Genomic DNA, 15297 nt, shown 5'->3' with positions numbered 1-15297 from the left:
ATCTGTACTTCACTGTACTTAGTTTCTCTGAGGACTTCCTATAGAAGAAACAGAAGTGCTGTAACAACTGCCAGTGACTTGAAAAGGAGTTCAGGTAAGAGAAGAGTCAGCATTTTAACTCCCGATAACATTTGCTGTGTGCATTTTGTGACATGCAAAGTGACTTGCAATAGGACTTTGACTTTTTGGAGTTCAGTTGTTTGACAGACAGTTATTGGTCTAAGAAATGATTAGAAATGATCACACTAGCTGGGCATCATCACAGTAACATTAATGTGGGATATATTTTTGTATTGTAAAAATAGTCTGCAATTCTGCATTTCAGAAATAAATCTTTTAACAGCATATATTGGAATGTGTAAAATTTCTCCCTCGTTCCCTATTTCTTGATCTCTGGAAGTTGTGCTAATACGGCAACTGGTGAACATAATTTGAGCAGTAGAAAAAAAAAAAAATCTGTTTTAAGACTAGGACACTAGGAAGTGAATCATTCCAATGATAAAATATTAAGACATATTTTGCAGCCCGTGCAACAATGTTAACACAACAAAGTTAACACATAGCCTTCTATTTGCATAAAATTTAGGGAAAATAGGAAGACGTACTTGAAGAGATGCATAATAGTGAATGCATTTTGTATGCAAATCTACAACACACGTCTCTGTTGAAGTTAAATGTCGCTTTAACCAGTTTCACAGTGTTGGAAGTATCATTCAAATTAGAGTTTATACATGGCACAGTTGGCTTTCAAGGAATATCCAGTTTATTCTGCAGTTGTGTGATGAAAAGGGCCACGACCTCATCCGTGCTTTGGACCTTCTGATGTATTTTAAGATGTTTTGCACTCTGAGGTGAAGTAGTAGATTCTAATACCATTAAATGCGCTGACTTTCTCCTGTTGCCAAGTTGGAGAGGAGAGAGACTTTTTTCTGCAGGCATTTTTTCCCTAGGGCCTCCCTTAAGGCAAGTTTTTACCTGGTTTCCATTTTGTAACATAGGAAAAACAACTATGTTTTGACATTCAGGACATTCAAATACAGTCATGTAAAAAGAAAGGTGCATTTTAAATTTATAGGATCTTTAGTTATAGAATATAATCAAATGATCAGCTGAGTTATACAACGACTGTATTAGTATTTCTTTATAATTATTTTTTCACAAAGAATTCACTTTAACAGAAAATGGTTGAACCCCTATGCAAATGGTCTATACACAAAACTTTCTCATTTTCTTGCTTATTCAAGTTTATTTTTAATCAGCCCTTAAAGGTTTTTTAAGTAGTGTGGTTTATATTCTTTACCTCATATAGGACTGGGAAGGGGAGGGTTGTTTTGTTTTCAGTCTGCAAACACACCTGGAATGAGGAATGAAGTCCAATCAGTGTTCTTCTAAAAAATATTCCTTTTAGGATTCAGTGCTGCTGCCAACAAAATTAAGGGCCAAAGTTCTTTTGCATTAACCTAATCTTGCAGTATTTGCACTGTGAATAATGCACACAATTTTCTGATTGCTGTTGATTATTTTTTAAATGCCAAGAAAAAAAATTTCTATTAGCATATATTGATCACCATGTTTTATAAAAAGGTAAAATGTATAATTTTATTCCACCAATGCCCTGGTTTTTAAATTATTAGGAATTTCACTGGACTCTTTTTAGTTCTAATCCTAAATCAAATGCGAACGGTACAGAGCAACTTGCATTTGGGCAGTCATACACATGTTCAGAGAGAATTGTCAGATGTTTCTAGCATACCCTTATCTAATCTGTAGTGCTTTCAATACATTCAACTGAAGATCCAAAGACCTTTACTCCTCACTGCTCACACTTTATTGTCCTAAGGATTCTTCTCTTGATTGCTGTTACCCCACAATTGAACACAGCTCTGAATGACAGCCTCATTATCTAAAGTTTGTTGCAGGACACAAAATCAAACTCAGAGTTATAATGGGAATACATGCCCAGCAATACATTTTGTCCTAGTTAGTAACAAATGCTAAAATAATGCGATAGAATAGTACTAGTTAATTCCCTGTGTTAGCTGCAGTCTTAAATCAGATTTGTCTTAAGGTCAGCTTCCTGTAGCAGTTAACTTTCCTAGCTCTTAGAAGTATTACACAGCAAGTTCAATTAAAAACCCACTGCAACTGAATATGAACTTTCAAACACTTCATTTTAAATTATGAAAGCTGGATTTTTTTCCTATCAAATGGCTGTTACTTCTTCCTTTCCTACAAATTTTTATGTGCTATGAATTAAAAAAAGAGGAAAATGATGCCATCTTGCCATTTTTTTCTGATCAGGAGTATCCTTGCACAGAAGATTATCAAACACCTTGCTACTTCTGTTGTTTTAATGCAAGCCAAGTTATATAGGGAAAAATAACAATGATAATGAATTTTGAGAAAATAATTTAGAGAATTCTATCTTATTTTCTTTTCTAAATGTACACTCTACACTTCAAGGAGGGAATACATAGTTTTTCAGACTCATGTTTCTAACAGAAGTCTGAGTTTTTTGTCGTTTTTTTAGCAGAATTCTCCCACTGCTGTTCGTATCAGATGTTCCTTCAACAGAGCTGGCTGGAAGACTGTTTGACACAACAAGCTAGTGTGAAAAAGTCTTATCCGTCCATGGGGATCAATACAGGCTACTTATTTCTTTCTAGATGTTTTTATTAATGTTTCCTAATGAGGTCATCAAAGTACCTCTAACTTAAACTGCTGACTTGCAACTATGGTCATCTTTATTCTGGAATTTTTACTTTTTTTCTGACAAATATTTTTGCAGCAAAGTAAATCTCTTTCTGAAAACAGGTGTTTAAACTTGTGCTTCTGTGCACTTTGTGTCTGTTTTTCTATACTTTGGTTAAATGTTAAAAGTTTCTTTTGGAAATGAATACACAGACTTAAGCAGTATTTTTGACTGCTATTGATGTTAACTTTACTCAAACTTGAATCTTTAAAGCCACTCTGTTTCTCATGTTCCCTTTTTCCCTATTATTAATTATTTTTATAATGCTTTTTTCTCTTTGCCATGTAAGAAAAATAAACAGGCAACAGAACCTCTCTGTTCTGCTGCTCATATGCTGAACACATACAGCCTTTATGCATTATGACTGGGACATAAAATCCAGCTGGTGTTGATTTCAATAAGGAGACATTAATCAACCATCCTTCCTCTTTAATAAAATTGCAAAAGAATGCTCCCAATTGTATTGACACTGAAGATGTCTCCAAAACAATGAAACTGTAATAAGATAGCAAAAATAGCTGTGCCTTTATGAATGCATTTTTTAAACGCATAAACTTTTAACAGTTGAATGTTCTTTGGCATTGTGTAGCATAGCAAGATTGACAATGAAGAGACAGATGCAGTGATATGCGATGCATGCTGATAAAAAGCTCTCATATAAAAGTACATAGAAGATTTAGCTTCACATATACTAGTATAATTTTTTTCTTGTGAAAATCATACTAACCTGTAATGTTTATTCTCTTTTGCTCTCCTTTTTTTATTATTTTGTAAGGTCACAATTTCAAAAACTCAGACTAGATGAAGTATGAGAAACAACTGTGGGGAATAATAATGAAATAGCAGGGTACATGCTAAGTGATCTTTTGTGCCTTTTCAGTATCTGATTCCAGAACCTAGTTCACAATAATAATGCTGAACAACTATGTTTGGGTGCAGCATAAAAACCAAGATTAGTACAAGGAAAACTATCAAGAACAGGTATGTCGCTTAACTGTGGTAGGTTAATGTTTCCATCTCAAATACATTTTTTTTTAATGAGATGGATTAATGATTGTCAGGGAGGGAAAAATAAATTAATTTTGCTGCTGAAGTTGAGATCTTTCCTCTAGTAAACTCTGACAGTAAACAGTCAATGCATAAACCATAAGTAAAGTATGACCCACAGCTTGTAAATCCAGTTGGTTTTATTGTCTCATTTTCTCTTCCTTTTCCTACCAGTTTCCTTTTTTCAGAGTCCTGTCTACTCTCTGTTTTTTTTTTAATATACATACTTCCATAAGAATTCCTTTCTTCTTACCTTAATTTATGGTTCTAAACCTAAAAATAATCTTCTAAGTCCCACTCGTTTGAATCGAACAACTTACATCATTGACATTGAAGCTAACACTAAGAAAATTGTTCATTTGCATTTCATGTAGAGAAGCCAATCCTGCATTCCTTAGGCATCTGTTGACCAAAGGGTGGTATCAGTTAGACCAAGGATCATGCCAAAACTGGAGTAATTTCCTTCTTGTGAAAGAGGTAAATAAAATCCCACTGTACAATGTGATTCCACCCTATGATTTCTGTCAAACTACAGCTGATTAAAGCAGCTCCTGCAATCTTAAGTCTGTTTCTTGCCTCTCCCTCCATCTCTCCCAGTTGCAGTTTGTTCTCTTTAGTTGTCCTAATCAGTCATTTTTAAGACCCTGCTCTCAAATACGTAAATGAAAAAGCACAAATGAACCCTGTATTTCTAGGTTTTTCTATTCAACACAGAAAATCTGTATATAAACTTGTAAAGAGGCCACACAAACACCTCAGCATAATTAAATGTGAGGGAGCAAGTGTTTAAGAGTGAAGGGCAGTAATCCTTTAAAATGTTTTTGTAATCAGAAATTATTGTAGGAATCACATAATTTTCTTTGACCCTTTGTGCATAACATAAATTACAGGCAAGCAGCCTTTATTGGGGGAGTTTCACTTTGTTTTGTTTCCTTTCAGTTCTCACATTAATACAGGAAAAATGTATCCACGTGGTATCCATTTCAGCATTATTTACTATAACTAATCCCAAGTGTGCAATACTTCCAGCTAATGAGCACTATAGATTAAAGGCAGATGTTTGCTGTAACCGTGAAGTTGGCATTCATCTCATAGCAACATGTTTAATCTGTGCTGTATGTTTACTTGTTGGTATGTTGGTTGTCAAGTAGTTGTAGTTCTCTTCTGCTGTAGTTAAAATAAAAGAAGATGCCTCCATCTTGTGCCCTTCAGACATACAGAAAATGGAACCTGGTAGTGTTCCTCAGTTTCACGCATGAGCAGAGAACACAAGGAGGTCTGATTGTCCAGAAGCTACCTGAGGCTGCAAATCAACAGGAATTTGATTTTGGACAAAACCACGATACTTGTAAAACTGGGGAAGTGAGCCGACAAGTTTAACTTCAGAACCTGTTGAGCTCTTCCATTGCAACACTTGCAGAGCAAAAGTTCCAACCCATCTCTCTGCTGTTTTAACTCAGGTGTGATGTTGCTACGTGCTAGTCTTCTACAGCAAATTGAGAAGTGGGTATATCCATGTCTACTTGGAATAAACAGGTACTGAGTGACAGTTATCTTTTCGTCTCTACTAGTTCTTGTCATCTGACCATGCACGAGATGGTTTGGTGCTATGATCTTCACCCAGAGATTAGCTCTATGCAATGTTGGATGCTTAGAAGTTGGACTGTGCTGTGTTGTGCAAGCACAAGATGGGGGTGGGTGGGAACCCCAGAGAAACAAGATATCAGAAAGGACTAACAAAAGAAGGGTTAATATTTAATGATATCTAACAGAAGAATAGGGAGTAAAATAAATAAGAATAAAACAATTTGTGATCATTTAAATAAGTGAGCAGCAACAAACTAAAGGGAAAAGATACAGAACTGTTCTCAGAGAAACAATTAGCAAAACTAAGATATTAAATGAACAAAAGAAAAACAACTTCTATAGAGAAGAATGATTCAGAATTATTTTAAGTTAGAGACAGAAGCAGTGAGAGAAATTATTAGAGAAAAATACTCTCGGAGCTAATATTAAGGAAACAGACTTTTAGGGAAGTTAATTTTATCTGCTGACATTGGTGAATATGATTGCATTGCCCTAGCAGACATCCTTTAGCTTCATTAAGCTAGAGAAGAGAGAGTGCAGTGGGATGGTAGGAGGTTTTTCCAGGGGCATTATTGCTTTGTATTGTTAATATCGGCCATATACTACTGTAAAATGACTTGCCATATTGATACATTAGTTTTTCCTGAATATCAAAAGCTCTGTCGTTCTAAATGTCAAAAGCTGAAAGGCTCTGAAAGGATGTCTTCCTTCAGAGTGAACTAAGGATCTTACAATACAATAGGAACAAAAATTGTAAGTTTAGGAAGATTAGCTAAGGTTCTTCATGTTGTCTTAGGCACAACATGAAAAATGACTCTTGGAAAAGTATTTTTTAAGTAGAGAAGGATGAGTCTTTCCACTTACTAGGAAGTGGAAAGGTTTACCGGGACTAGAGAGCTTATGGTAAACAGAGTACGAAGTTCTAGATGATTCACAAAAGGAGTAAGAAGATGGGAAGAAGAGCAGAGTTTTCTTCACCTGTAGGGAGTATATAAGAAATTTTACAGTAAAATGGGCAATTAAAACAAAAAGCTCATGTAGAACATGTTTGGCTTCAAGAGGATCGTTATGAATAAAGCACGGCTGGGTTATCATGACATAAGGAGTTGCTGGTTCGTGCAAGATGCGGTAACAGCAACATATAAATTTATTTGTAGACTGTTGGAAATGTGAGAAAATATTTATTCACACTTCCCTTATTTAGTAGTAAGACTAGCTTCAGAGCTGACATTTTTAAAGGGTAGCGATAAAAATTATGAAAGATTCAGCAGTAAATGAAAAATATTTTGTCTTTAGCACTGTGGTCTCATGTTGCATCCATCTCAATTGGTGGGGACACCCCTGGGGTGTTCCCTTCTGTTACTAAAACCTGAACCATCCGAATGGGGAGGAAAGCAGAGACTCACCTGAAGCCACGCCAGCTGCTACATCCCATCAAAAAATTAGGGGAGAAAATACACAGCAGTGAGTGCAAAGTAGAAAGCAGGACAGCTCTACTCCATAAAAAGGGAATGAAAAGTCAGTAGAATAAAATCTGTCCAAGGAAAGGACAAATATATTAAGTAAGGAAAACAATTTGGCATTTCTTTTGGGAAATGGGAAGACAACTAGAAAAAAAGCAATTTATAAAAAACATTTTAAATGCCAAATTTCAGTCATCTTTGTGTATTTCGGGTATGGTCTTTATGAAAACTTCACACTGACTTTGAGATTGCTAAGAAGTATGCACAATTGACAAAAAGTATACACAATTCTTACAAAAATTTTTGTATTTAGAGAGTATTGTCACCATCTTAACTCAGCATTAGCTGTAGTTGCCCTTTCTCTCACACTAGTTTTGGAGGTGATCCTGATTATTAGGTGGGGAATAAAGGAAGGGAAACATAGTGCTGAATTGTTCATTTTGTTTCCACAGCTAAGACATGCCTTAGAAATTTCAAGTGACAGGCAGGAAAGGAGATTGATAGCAGATGGGCATTTTATTGTTTTGATGTTTGCTTTAGTAACTTTATTCCCAGTTTTGTAATTGAGACAATCTTTCGTTTGGTAGAACAAAAATTATGTTTTCTCTCGTTTATTGACATGGATAGGATGGGCTACTCAGAGGTAGGTATCCAAATAAGCGATGAATACCAGAAATTCACTCCACCCACACGTGTGGGAGTGTGAAAGTATGTATTTGTTACTCAGCTATAAGGATCAATTTGTGAGCTGATATAAGGAAGTATTAGCATGCAAAAATAAATTTACTTGCTAGGTATTAACCAGCAAGAAACGGGTGGTTTGAGAAACACCTTATTACAGAAGGCTAGTCACTGATTAGTCATTACTAATGCCATTATCAAAGTTAAACAAAGTCAAATTTCCTCCCTTCATGTCCTTATATGAAGGGAGGCTACAAGTTCCAGCACCCAGAAAAACAAATACCTGTTGTCTTTGGTACAGCTATAATATACTGCTGTGTTTTGCCCAGCAACGTGTTGCATTAGCCTAGTTCTGTGAATTGTTTGCCCTTTATTCAATGGATAAGCACCCATGACTTTTTTGAGAGTAATATAATAGTAACATCAACTATCACAGATTAGAAGTTATTACTTTCAAAGGGATGCTTAGGCTCCATTTTGAGATGTGCTGAAGGTTAAATAGTCACTAGGGGGATGTAGGAGTTCTGGATAGAGTTAGGGTTCCTCTTGAACGAGTTTTTATCACTCTATTAAAATGCTGCTTCATCAATAGCAATTTTTGAAATTTCAAGTAAAGTATTGTACTCCGTGTAATTATATATAAGCTTAAAATGCACTCTGTGGCATTTCTTTTAAAAGCTCAGCTGGGCTTTTTGCCTGACCAGTTTCAGATTAGTTTTAAGCAATAGCTATTTCAGAGATAGTCCCACATATGGTCCAAATTCTGGGAAATGTTTACTCCTTTAACTTATTGTTCTTTGTTTTCATGAAAAGCATCTGAAGATCATTGTCACGAACAGTTAACAGCAATGCCAACTGCATCCGGTAAGGAGAAGCCAGTTCTTAACATCAACCTGTGGCAGATAGACAGCACTGACCAAGAGACTGCCTTGTCCATAACTAAAGGCAGATCTATGGGACTGCTGAAGGCATGGGCATGAAAGACCACAGTTTAGTTTCGTAAGAGTTACAATTCCAAGACAGACAATATATTAACTTGAGAGAGTTCAGTACTGTATCAGTCATAGGTGGATTTTTAGACACGTTTTAATGTTCTCCAGATTGTACAAGTTCCTTGCACCTGTTACTTTATTTTATATAATGCACTATTACCTTTTAGACAAGAGTTGAATTTTACCTGCAACATCAAAGTCCATTTACAAGCTGTCTACACACTGAGCTGTTTTTCATTCTAAAGCATAAAGAAGGATTACTATGAAAGGACAAACCCAGTAATAATGATGTGAGATATCTACCAAGAAAATGGAAAAAAAGTCTGAGTTCGAAATGTTTGGCAGAGAATAACAGACAAGCCTCATGGTCTGGTAGCTATGGAAATGCATGAACTTGTGTCTGGTGAAAGCACTTCAAGACTTATGAATGTGTTCCTAAATCACATATATCAATTGTCAACTATGAAATAATTCTATAGTTCATTTCTCACTCCTGTAATTCAAGAAAAGTACCTAAGAAGCTTAGAGGAAAACATGGAAGTTAATTCAAATATCTGAACAAGTCTGTTCAAAGTCTCTATTTGCAGACGCTAACTCAGGGGTTTGTTTTCAATTAAAAGGTGGTGTTCTCTTCTCCTTGCTTAAGGTACCTGTTTATGCCAGCTCTGAAGAAGTCTGCACCAGAATCTGGCAACCATCAATCCCAAACTCCAAAGTGATGCTTTCTCTTATTGTCTTACCTAAAAAGATAAATTCTTTGTCTGGAATTTACTGAGGATTCTTAGCCTTAGGTGGAACAGCCACTGGAAGAGATTAATGGCACCTTCTGCCTTCCAGACCTGTATATTCTAGGACAGAGGGCGTATATAAAAATATTTACAGTGTTGAACGTCTGTAAAACCCACATTTTTTCTATGAAAAATGAATAAGCAAGAAATGTGTCATGATTTTTGTAGTATTAACGACCCCTGACGGAGACAAGTGGTTTTAAAAATGATGGTAGTACAGCTGACTACAAGAGAAGAGAGTTCGTTTCTACAGAACACAAATAATGTAGATAATTAATTACACTCCAGACTTTCAACTACAGTGTAGTTGTAATTGGATGTTTATTCCCTCTCCTACAGATCACAAATACATATTGTAAAACATGGCTTTATTTCTTTTCCAGTATTAGGTTCTTTGTTTCAATATTAACCTTGTGCTGTCTTCAGCTTTCGTATCCTTCTTCTAGCCTTCTACCGGTATCACCAAATTTCTTCTCCTTTGTAACTTTTCAGTTTTACGTTATATGTGGAAAATAATCCAAGGGTTTTTAACATGCATATTAAACGCATGCATCACTTATCTTGTCTTAGAGATACATTTCACCAAGACTGTGATTTATATCTAATGTGAGTAAGTAAAACTCATCCTTAACTGCACATGCATCTACATCCAATCTTGCATAAAGTAGAATGAAGTATTACATATGGAAAAGAAGCAAAGGAAAATAGAGGAAAGTCTGGATTACGACACATGCATATAAAATATTGATTTGGCCTTGACTAAAGGCCTCAAATAATTCTTGGCTTTTTTGAGGCCTTGCCTAGGCTATTTTTCTAAACAGCTTTGAAGATTTTAGTTTCCAATTTACCTGGTGATAGATGCTGTAGTGTTTATGTCAAGGGACTAGAGATTCTTGCAGAGCTCAATCTTCTTCCTAACATTTCATCTAAGAGAAGCCCTAAAAGCAAAGGCTTTAAGTGGATTTTTTTTTCTATTGAGAGATTTTATTCTTGTATAAATGTTTTATTAATCTATTATAATATTAATCTCTCTGAAATCCACAGGAAAAATCCTTGCGAGTTCAATGAGAGCTGACTTGAAATTTTACTTTGGTTTAGGCACCCTTGAGTACATTTTTTGTTGCATCGTTTTAAAATACTAGACAGTTTTAAAAACTGATGTCCACGTGTAGTGTAGATGGTAGAGTAATGATTTCTTTTATTCTTTCTGTCTTAAGCTAACGGCATGGTTCGTTTTTAGGCTGTGTTATTGTTCTAGGTTTTTGTCACGGAGTAAGCAACTTGGACCATTTCAAATAATTTCATAAGTAGACTTTCTGCCACACTTCAAAGGATAACTGGCTCAGAAAAAAAGCAATGATACTAAGCATTTTGCACTCTTGCTCTCTGCAAAGAATACTACATATTAGCCTTTTGTTTTTAATGAAAATTCTCTATTGCTTCTTGCTTTTCTCAAAACTTTACAATGAAATGTCCGAAGTCTGTTTCTTTCTCTTGGCTTTGTAGATGCGAGGTATATAATCAGCATTAGTCTGTGAGAAGTTCTGCATGAAAAACTGCTTTTCTATTTTGGAATTATCTTGTAATGGTGGCTACAGTACTTTTAACGTTACATACTTCCACAAAAAAAACTTCAGGGATACAGAGACTGACCCCCTTTGGGATGGAAATTCTATGAGGTGTGGCATAGAAGACCTTCCTCTTAAGATATATTGCTAGTTGATACCAATCTCATGCTCAGGTTTACAATGATCAACAGTAAATCAGTCACCTCCATCACCACCCACACTTGAGCATTGTCGATGCCCTGTTTTTCTCATCTGTCTGACGCTGTTTTCCTCAGGCCCTGAATGGAGCTTAACAACTCAGTAATTAAGACACCTGGATAAAATTGAGTATCCTATGACACCTACCGAATCAAAGTAATGTAATAGTTCTTTCTGCACTTAAATTTCTACAATGATGAAAAAAACTCAGTAACAACGTAATAATGAGGAAAAACAGTACCAAGTATCCAGCAAGATTCCTTTCATAAGCGGGAACATAAGAGGAACACAAGAAATATTGTGATTTTGAGTCAATAACCCTTTACATCTTTGAAACACAACTGCATTCCCAGTTAATCAAACCAGAAAAGATACCTTTTTCTCATGTTCTTCCCTCTCTCCCAACCCACTCCGTATCAGATCTTCTAATGTATATAAGCCTTTGTTATATGTTCTCAGTAAATGCTGTCTCCAAAGAGGTTTTGGTCAACTGTCAAACAAAAGTGAAAATTCAGGTAACATCATGTTATGTAGTTGCCTTCAAGAGACCAACATCTGCTCTGATGATCTGACTGACAGTTACCCTGTTACCTGGTTGGTTAAGTTTATAGAAGACAAGGCATCTAGCTGTCTGGGTACCCAGGCCCTCTTGGCCTTTGCCATCTTTGATATGGAAACTGATCACACTGCTAATGATGTCCTTCCCTTGATTGAAATACAGAGCTTTTTTTACATCCTCCTAGGATCATTAAGATCAATGTGGGGATGTGATTTTTGTTTTCAATGTGGCAATTTACAGTTCTCCGGCAAAGTAAGGAAAACTTAAAATGGGGACATACACTTTACCACCATGACAATATTAAAAGGCCTAGAAGTTAAATATGAAATTGGGAGCGGAATTGTCCCTGGCAGCGTTTCTTCATAAGAAAGACTGAATGGGGGTTGCTTTGGTTTCTCATTTATTTAACATCCTTGCAGAGTAATGCTAGCTAGCTTTTGGTCTATGTGACAGGTGAGACAGTGCTCAGTAGGGAGTTGAAACTTCTCAGGTTTTGTAGTTGGTGCAATCCTTTAATCTTTGTTCCTTCTAGTTAACTTTTTTTCTGGTAAATCAGTCTAAGTGACTAACATTTACTCTTTGATCTTGGCATAGCTCCAGATTGAAATGAATGCTGATTCCATTGCTTTTGCTCATCCTCTATTATGTCCGCTCGGGCTTCAACATCTGTTTACATGACTGACATCTACAACCTCAAACCAATCCATTCATGTAAGGAGCCAAGGTGCAAGCATGTGTTTATGAATGCCATTTTGTTCTCTCTTGAGTATACTCTCTTAATTTCCTGTGTGCCTGGTTCTTTGCTCGACTTTTCTGCAACACTCCAGAATGATAGCTCCAGTAACAACCTGATTTTGTCCACTTCAGGTTTTGGGGGATCTAGACTACGGAGGAAGTCACTGTTTTATTCTTTTTGCTCCTAGCCTTTTGCTCCTGGATCACACCAATTAACAATCAAGATGAAGAGGTACTAATGCTAGAGTTCATATATTTTTGCTCTACTTTTCCTCTCAAATACTGTTTTCATTCCATCCCTAGGTTGCCACTGTTGATGGAAAAAAATGACAGTAGAAGAAAGAAATCATATTTTCTTCTATCCCCTTCAAATAATATGCATCAAATTTGTCAAAAATAGGCTTGCTCTACATTCCTTTTATTTAAGCATCACAACACAGATTATGTCAAAAATGTATCTCAGGGGATATATGAAGCTTCCTACCTACTGAGTATTTTTTCTTGTATTACAGAATGTCTCACTTTAAGAAAAAAATTTGCATGCAGAAGGGATTTTGAAAAATGTCCTTTACTGAGGTAATATATGCTATACTTATATTTTTATTGCATTTAAAATGGTATAACTTGATTTTGGACAAAATCTACCCTGACTTCATCAAACATACTTGACTTCAGAAAAACCTGGTAACTGAAAAAACACCCCTGTATCATATTTTTTTTTTTTCATTTCTCTGAAATGAAAAAGAATCTGCTATGGTACTGTAAAAGTATTTTGAAGTGTCCTTAATTTTACTTGCTTTCTGAATCACCTTTGAAAAACTAAAGATAACATGTATTTCGATAGCCAACATGTTTTCTGTTTGTCTAGCGTGTGCTCCGCTTTGCTGCTGTGACCGACCTACCGACCTTTATTAGAGTTTTAGTAAAATTCTACTGAGGCTAAGTTTTGGGAAACATAAAACATGTAAGGGAGTCCATGACTTTACAAATACATAAATGTATTTTTAATAGGTAGATCAAAACTTTTGAGACTCCATCTAGTAACCAGACTGCAGCTGAGCTTGTCTAATCAAAATAAAACGGGTACACTTACTGAACAAGTTTGAGTACTTGTTTACGACATACAACAAAGGCCAACTTCGGATGTATGTTATGAAATGTCAAACACATAAAGATGCTTCCTGACATTGAGATGAACTGTAGTTTTGCCTAAGAAAGCAGTGCACGAACTGCCTTGTTGCTTGATAAACCAATCACACAAACATGAAAAACAGGCAATCAAAGTCTAAACGTTTAACACAATTAACAATTCAAACTTGTGATAGACTAATCTGTGTTTTTATTTCTGAGAAACTACTAAAAAACTTGGTAGGTGCTTGGTAGCAATTTACTTTTATTTTTCTTCCATGATTGCATAGTATTCATACATTATCTCTCTTCCCATCCTTCCTGTCATGGTTTTTGACAGGCACAAATGGCTAAGGAGATGCATGCAATGCAGTTGTCAGCTCCAACAAGATGCTGCGGAAGTCTGTACGGGAATAGCTGTCAGTAACAACAGCAGCAAAAAAAAAAAAAGTTCATTTGTGCGTTAACCAGTCATGGATCAGCTGTGAATGAAATAGGAGTCTTTTGCTCAAATTCATTAGATACTCCTTCAACTGTCTTAATATTGCAGTAAAGACAGGTTTATTAGGGTGTGGTTTTTGGTTTTGTTTTTTTGTGGTGGGTTTTGGGGTGGTTGGGGTTTTTTTTCAGAAAAATGTTTAAGACTTATTTTCTGGATGCTGAAAACAATTCCTGGCTGTGTTGTTATTTAGAATATAATTCACATACAACTTCTGCCAAAGTGTTTTTCATTTTCTTCCTTCTCAGAATTTCACTTCTATTTATCTTTTGGAATTTAGCTGGTATGATTCTACCACAGTCACAACTTCCCATACAATGATCCTTTGCAACTGCTTCATAGCCTGTTAGTTTGCTAGTAAAGTTTACAAATAACTGAAACCGTGTAAGAAGTTAGCATTTGCTTCCTTTGCGGGAGAGAATGAACTGATAGAAAATTTCAGAAGCCTTATAATAATATCTAGAGCAGACAAATTTACTACTAATTTGCTTTGTTTTTGTGTACATATTTTGGAGAGGTTTTTTAGTTTAGTAGTGAATGGAAAAGGCAGCCACACTGATTAACTTTTTACATAATTCACATCAATGCATGTAGTTATCTGGGGCTTACTGATTTAAAAAGCTGCCTGCTCTTGACTTCTACCCTTCATGGTTTTTTCCATCATGATCTTTCCACTCCTAACTGTAAATTGCCACCCCGTTTTCCATCTTGCCTTTAAAAAAGAAAATGCCCACTGCAGATGAAACACCTTTGCTTTGATTTCAGTGACATGTTTTGTTCTGCTCTCTAAATGGCCATTCTTGAGGTTTGTCTATTGATTAATGAAAAATGAAAGGCATCTTTCACCGTGCTGTGAAAAAAATCAGGCAGAGTAACAACGGATGAGTTTCCTGCCTTTCCAAAGACTCTACATGCCCCCTTACTGGCAGTATCATGACAGAAGGCCACCAGGAATAAAAGAAATATGGCAGGCATTAATTCCTTGCCTTTCTACAGGAAATACATTGTCTCTAACTAGATAGAGATATATATTTGTAGATCAAATGTATCGATCTACAGTTCTGGTGTTTCTAAAACACATTTTAATTGGGATTGTATGCCACAGCCAGTATCTTCAAAGTCAGAACGATGTTACGTATCTGTACGGTACCAAAATACTTCTATTCTTCATTGTAGATTTATCCAAGACCCATGGAAGTGTCTCCATTGATTTTTTTTTCCCCTCAATATTACCTTGAGGAATGCTGAGCTACTAACTTGCATTCCCCACTTTCTCAACTACTGCCTACTCTTCACGATT

The sequence above is a fragment of the Pygoscelis adeliae genome, unplaced genomic scaffold (genome assembly GCF_000699105.1).
Source record: "Pygoscelis adeliae isolate BGI_AS28 unplaced genomic scaffold, ASM69910v1 Scaffold212, whole genome shotgun sequence".
In the NCBI taxonomy this organism is placed as follows: Eukaryota; Metazoa; Chordata; class Aves; order Sphenisciformes; family Spheniscidae; genus Pygoscelis; species Pygoscelis adeliae.
The sequence above is the reverse complement of the archived record's forward strand: the minus strand, read 5'-3'. Positions refer to the sequence as shown.